Source organism: Aegilops tauschii, unplaced genomic scaffold (assembly GCF_002575655.3).
Source record: "Aegilops tauschii subsp. strangulata cultivar AL8/78 unplaced genomic scaffold, Aet v6.0 ptg000843l_obj, whole genome shotgun sequence".
Taxonomy (NCBI): domain Eukaryota; kingdom Viridiplantae; phylum Streptophyta; class Magnoliopsida; order Poales; family Poaceae; genus Aegilops; species Aegilops tauschii.
Window position 1 is genome coordinate 27,152 of NW_027333068.1, and position 6,874 is coordinate 34,025.

The window sequence follows — 6,874 nt, forward strand, 5'->3', positions numbered from 1 at the left end:
CATGAGTAAACGATTGAATGGGATTCGCTTGGGCAACGAAATCAAGTCCTGGTCCCCTTTTCTCTCTTATTGAATTAACTAATTCATTTCCTTTTTACTTTTGGATTTTTTTTGATTTGATTTGGCATTATTCAACAATAAAAAAAGAAAAATTTCGACAAATTCCTTTTTTTTAATTATGTGATAATTATGAGAACCAATCCTACTACTTCTCCTCCCGGGGTTTCCACAATTGAAGAAAAAAGTACAGGTCGTATCGATCAAATTATTGGACCCGTGCTGGATGTCACTTTTCCCCCAGGCAAGTTACCTTATATTTATAACGCTTTGGTAGTCCAGAGTAGAGACACTGCCGATAAGCAAATTAATGTGACTTGTGAGGTACAACAATTATTAGGAAATAATCGAGTTAGAGCTGTAGCTATGAGTGCTACGGACGGGTTGATGAGAGGAATGGAAGTGATTGACACGGGAGCTCCTCTCAGTGTTCCGGTCGGTGGAGCTACTCTCGGACGAATTTTCAACGTTCTTGGGGAGCCTGTTGACAATTTGGGTCCTGTAGATAGTAGTGCAACGTTCCCTATTCATAGATCTGCGCCTGCCTTTATCGAGTTAGATACGAAATTATCCATCTTTGAAACAGGTATTAAGGTCGTCGATCTTTTAGCTCCTTATCGACGTGGAGGAAAAATAGGACTATTTGGGGGGGCTGGAGTAGGTAAAACAGTACTGATCATGGAATTAATCAATAACATTGCTAAAGCTCATGGGGGCGTATCCGTATTCGGTGGAGTAGGGGAACGGACTCGTGAAGGAAATGATCTTTATATGGAAATGAAGGAATCCGGAGTAATTAATGAAAAAAATATTGAGGAATCAAAGGTAGCTCTAGTCTATGGCCAAATGAATGAACCACCGGGAGCTCGTATGAGAGTTGGTTTAACTGCCCTAACTATGGCGGAATATTTCCGAGATGTTAATAAGCAAGACGTGCTTTTATTTATCGATAATATCTTTCGTTTTGTTCAAGCAGGATCAGAGGTATCCGCTTTATTAGGGAGAATGCCCTCCGCAGTGGGTTATCAACCTACTCTTAGTACAGAAATGGGTTCTTTGCAAGAAAGAATTGCTTCTACTAAAAAGGGATCTATAACTTCGATTCAAGCAGTTTATGTACCTGCAGACGATTTGACCGACCCTGCCCCTGCCACAACATTTGCACATTTGGATGCTACTACCGTACTTTCCAGAGGATTAGCTTCCAAGGGTATTTATCCAGCAGTAGATCCTTTAGATTCAACCTCGACTATGTTACAGCCTCGGATCGTTGGCAACGAACATTATGAAACTGCGCAAAGAGTTAAGGAAACTTTACAACGTTACAAAGAACTTCAGGACATTATCGCAATTCTTGGCTTGGATGAATTATCGGAAGAGGATCGTTTAACTGTAGCAAGAGCAAGAAAAATTGAGCGTTTCTTATCACAACCGTTCTTTGTGGCAGAAGTTTTTACTGGTTCTCCAGGAAAGTATGTTGCTCTTGCGGAAACTATTAGGGGATTTCAACTAATCCTTTCCGGAGAATTAGACGGCCTACCTGAACAGGCTTTTTATTTGGTGGGTAACATCGATGAAGCTAGCACGAAAGCTATAACCTTAGAAGAGGAGAACAAATCGAAGAAATGAAATTAAATCTTTATGTACTGACTCCTAAGCGAATTATTTGGGATTGTGAAGTGAAAGAAATCATTTTATCCACTAATAGTGGCCAAATTGGCGTATTACCAAACCACGCCCCCATTAACACAGCAGTAGATATGGGTCCTTTGAGAATACGCCTCCTCAACGACCAATGGTTAACAGCGGTTCTGTGGAGCGGTTTTGCGAGAATAGTTAATAATGAGATCATCATTTTAGGAAATGATGCGGAACTGGGTAGTGATATTGATCCGGAAGAAGCTCAAAAGGCACTTGAAATAGCCGAAGCTAACTTGAGTAAAGCTGAGGGTACGAAAGATTTGGTTGAAGCGAAGCTCGCTCTCAGACGAGCTAGGATACGAATCGAGGCTGTCAATTGGATTCCCCCATCCAATTGAAGACAATCCAGTGGTTTATAGTTGATACAAAGAAAAAGGGAAGAGGGGTAGAAAAAGTTATTAGATAGTGAAGCGAAGTAAGTCCAATGCTATCTAGTAATTTTTCTACCTACTTACCTACTATTGGATTTGAACCAATGACTCCCGCCGTATGAAAGCAATACTCTAACCACTGAGTTAAGTAGGCAATTTATCACCACAAAGGAAGACCCATTACTTCGATCGATTATATATTGAATCCCTTTTCTAAGCAATACCGCTCTGTTATTGGTCTGTTATATACTAAATACTAAACTAAATACTAAACAGATACAGATCAAAGGGGTATCCTCTGGCATTAGAAAATATTCATCTTGACAAGAAATTATCTATATGTTAAGATATCTGTGATAAGGGCTATAGCTCAGTTCGGTAGAGCAACTCGTTTACACGTGCGCCAATGCTTTTCAAAGGAGCTTATTATGCAATGAACATAATCGATCTTATTGCAAAATCAATGTCTTACTTCATAGATTCGAGAGAATAGGAGAACAGTAGCCTGACAAACAGTCGGTTCAGTCCGATTCAGGTGCCAATTCAGGTGCCTAATCAAATAGAACCCTTATGGATTTGCTAGTTGATAAGGTAAATATCCAGCCCACTAAATGCTAGGCGTAATGAGGATAAGGGCCTCCAAAAAACTTCTTTTCGTTCTATGAACTTTAAGGTGTATGAAGTCTCATAGTTAACTCTTGCAGTGGAACGATAGAGACTCCATTTCACTTAGGTTGATTTAATTTAGACCGGAGGCAGACCTAAGTCAAGGTAATCCTCCTTTGAAACACTTTGGTATTGCTCCTAGATAGATCATAATACAAAAAATCAATCAGAGCACAGGGAGCCATCTCATTATCTTTCCGTAAAGAAAAACTATGGTGGACTAACTGATCTTTAAATCAGTTTATGAAAGAGCCCAATGCAAAAAAATGCATGTTGGGTCTTTGAAACAGTTCAAATCATTTCGATAATAATCCGTTTGATCTGTTTTACCGAGAAGGTCTACGGTTCGAATCCGTATAGCCCTAATATGCCCTTTTTTAGATTTTAGGATCTCTATCCTATGTTTTCTTTAGTTTAGTATAGTTTTCATTTTCTCATTAGTATTTGTTTATAGACTGGATAGGCGCCTGCGACATAGAATAGAGATAAAAGCATTACCAAAGGCTCATTCATCGAAAATCAAAATCATACAGACAGGAAAAGAAAAACGAATTTCTATCAAATCAATAGAAGAAAGGATCCTTTCCTGATTTGAATCCCGTCCTCCTTCAAATAGGATATCTCTAGACTTCCCTATAATAACTGCAATGATTTTATCCATTTTGCGAATTCCTACTTTGTTTTAAGTATATTTATTACTTTGTTTATAGATACATTATGTAAATTGATCAACTTTAAATAGAAAAAATAAAGTAAAGAGTAAATAAGAAAACAGAATATTCTGTCTCATAGTTCTGAAATAGAGTTCTTTATTTTTATTTTATAGTATTACTTCTCATTAATTATACTGCATAGATTAGTCCTACTATCTTAATTAGGTTCTAATTTAGTAGTATTCTCATTTTTATTTAATAGTCTCTTATTATTTTATTATTAAATATTAAATAAAGGATAGAGCTATTCTTTTTTCTAGAGATTCTAGAGAAAGCGAGACAAAGTGAAACGAGAAAGTTTTCTTTATATAAGAATTAGATCTACATACACCATATCTAAATAGAATGGAAATCCAAAAGAAAGGGAGTTGGGATTCCATTGGATGAATCTTTAAAGAAGATGCAGCACAGAGGAAACAAAGGCTAAACTAAGCGCTTTTGTTTGAACAAAAAAGATTCTTGTTTCACCGAGGAAAAGAGAGAAGTTCTGGATAAATTGACAATGCTGAATTGAATTGACTAATTTAAGTTCCGCCTATTCCACATTAATGGGAGTACATTATGTTTCTGCTTCACGAATATGATATTTTTTGGACATTTCTAATAATAGCAAGCCTTATTCCTATTTTGGCATTTTCGATTTCAGGACTTTTAGCCCCGGTTAGTGAAGGACCAGAGAAGCTTTCTAGTTATGAATCGGGTATAGAACCCATGGGAGGGGCTTGGGTACAATTCCGAATACGCTATTATATGTTTGCGCTCGTTTTTGTTGTTTTTGATGTGGAAACCGTCTTTCTATACCCTTGGGCAATGAGTTTCGACGTATTGGGTGTATCCGTTTTTATCGAAGCTTTGATTTTCGTGCTTATCTTAGTTGTTGGTTTAGTTTATGCATGGCGAAAAGGAGCCTTGGAATGGTCTTAACTGAATATTTAGACAAAAAAAAAGAAGGAAAAGATTCTATTGAGACAGTTATGAATTTGATTGAGTTTCCCTTACTTGACCAAACAAGTTCCAATTCTGTTATTTCAACTACACCAAATGATCTTTCGAATTGGTCAAGACTCTCCAGTTTATGGCCCCTTCTATACGGTACCAGTTGTTGTTTCATTGAATTTGCTTCATTAATAGGCTCACGATTCGACTTTGATCGTTATGGATTGGTACCAAGATCAAGTCCTAGGCAAGCAGACCTAATTTTAACAGCCGGTACGGTAACAATGAAAATGGCTCCCTCTTTAGTGAGATTATACGAGCAAATGCCTGAACCAAAATACGTCATTGCTATGGGAGCCTGTACTATTACAGGGGGAATGTTCAGTACGGATTCCTATAGTACTGTTCGGGGAGTTGATAAGTTAATTCCTGTGGATGTCTACTTGCCGGGCTGCCCACCTAAACCGGAGGCAGTTATAGATGCCCTAACAAAACTTCGTAAGAAGATATCGCGAGAAATAGTTGAGGATCGAACTCTATCTCAAAATAAAAATAGATGTTTTACTACCAGTCACAAGCTTTATGTTAGGCGCAGTACTCATACAGGAACTTATGAGCAAGAATTGCTCTATCAATCACCATCTACATTAGATATATCTTCTGAAACTTTTTTCAAATCCAAAAGTTCAGTACCTTCCTACAAATTAGTGAATTAGGAGAGGGGCTCTTTTGTGTAGAAAAATAAAAAGCAGGGCAATCTTTCAAACTTGCATCCGAAATGTGAAATATTTATACAAAGAGGGAGAGATGAAGACAATGCAGCAGGGTTGGTTATCTAATTGGCTAGTCAAACATGAGGTGGTTCATAGATCTTTGGCTTTGATCACCGAGGAATAGAGACTTTACAAATAAAAGCAGGGGATTGGGATTCCATTGCTGTCATTTTATATGTATATGGTTACAATTATTTACGCTCCCAATGTGCTTATGATGTAGCACCCGGTGGATCTTTAGCTAGCGTGTATCATCTTACGAGAATACAATATGGTATAGATAATCCAGAAGAAGTCTGCATAAAAGTCTTTGCCCAAAAGGATAATCCTAGAATTCCGTCTGTCTTCTGGATTTGGAGAAGTGCCGATTTTCAAGAACGCGAATCTTATGATATGGTGGGAATCTCTTATGATAATCATCCGCGCCTTAAACGTATCCTAATGCCTGAAAGTTGGATAGGCTGGCCCTTACGTAAGGATTATATAACCCCCAATTTTTATGAAATACAAGATGCTCATTGAATGATAAGAAATTCATGCTCACTTATACAACACAACTCCAGATTTTATTCAAGTCAAGGAATATTTTTAGGTTCTTTTCCTAGATGAAACGGAATACCTATTTATAATTAATTCCTAATTATACAAAAGCATTCCAGATAGACTGAGCAAAAAAAGGGTTTCATTTGGATTCCCCTATTTTGAAAATCGCATATTAATTTCCTTCATATGAACAGAAAAATAGGATGACTCAAAGAAGTTCTCTACCAGGAACTTTGTACCGCGCACATTACTTAGCACAACTAGGAAAATAAGATAAGATAAAGATAAGCAAGACTAAAAAAATATTCGTCGGAATAGCGGAATACAAAATTAAGAAACGCAAAAAAATAAAGGGGAATCTCACCCCCTTCTTTATCATAAAGAAAAGATATATTTTAAAACTTCTTTAAAAAGAAGTGCCTCTATATTTATATTATAGATTTATCCACTTAGATGAATAAATATTATTAATGAATATGTATCACAATCCATCTCGAGGTATTTGGATCAATACCTATTCGGTGGATCTTTTTTTTTTCTCTGCCAGGAACCAGATTTGAACTGGTGACACGAGGATTTTCAGTCCTCTGCTCTACCAACTGAGCTATCCTGACCTTTTCTTGTGCATCATCCTAGTAGAGTATTTGTATCTATGTCAATTAAAAGGACTAAAAATTAATTAAAGTATTTCAAATTTAAAATTTGAAAATGGGGGGGTAGTCCTATGCATTGTGCATGGTTTACTTAAATAAAACTTAAAAATAGAGTGAATAACCAAGATTTCTTGCCGATACTCTAATAAAAAAGAAATCTATTCAATGAATAGGATAAGATCCATTGAGTTCTCTTCGCATTCCTTTGTGAAAGAGTAGAATGAGAAAGCTAATGAATCTTAAACCCATTGCATTGATAAAAAGAAAAAAAAGAGGATAAATAATAATAATATAGTATAGTTAGGGAATAAAAGAGGATTTGGGGATAGAGGGACTTGAACCCTCACAACTTATAAAGTCGACGGATTTTCCTTTTACTAGAAATTTCATTGTTGTCAGTATTGACATGTAGAATGGGACTCTCTCTTTGTCCTCGTCCGATTAATCCACTTTTTAAAGAT

At 36.7% G+C, this 6,874-nt stretch overlaps 1 non-coding gene across 1 annotated transcript; it reads right to left on the minus strand.

Annotated features, from left to right (window-relative positions):
• Window positions 1–6,301: 6,301 nt before the first annotated feature.
• On the minus strand, window positions 6,302–6,374 carry TRNAF-GAA (transfer RNA phenylalanine (anticodon GAA)). The gene has a single exon. It is a non-coding gene; the product is annotated as a tRNA-Phe (tRNA).
• Window positions 6,375–6,874: the final 500 nt, after the last annotated feature.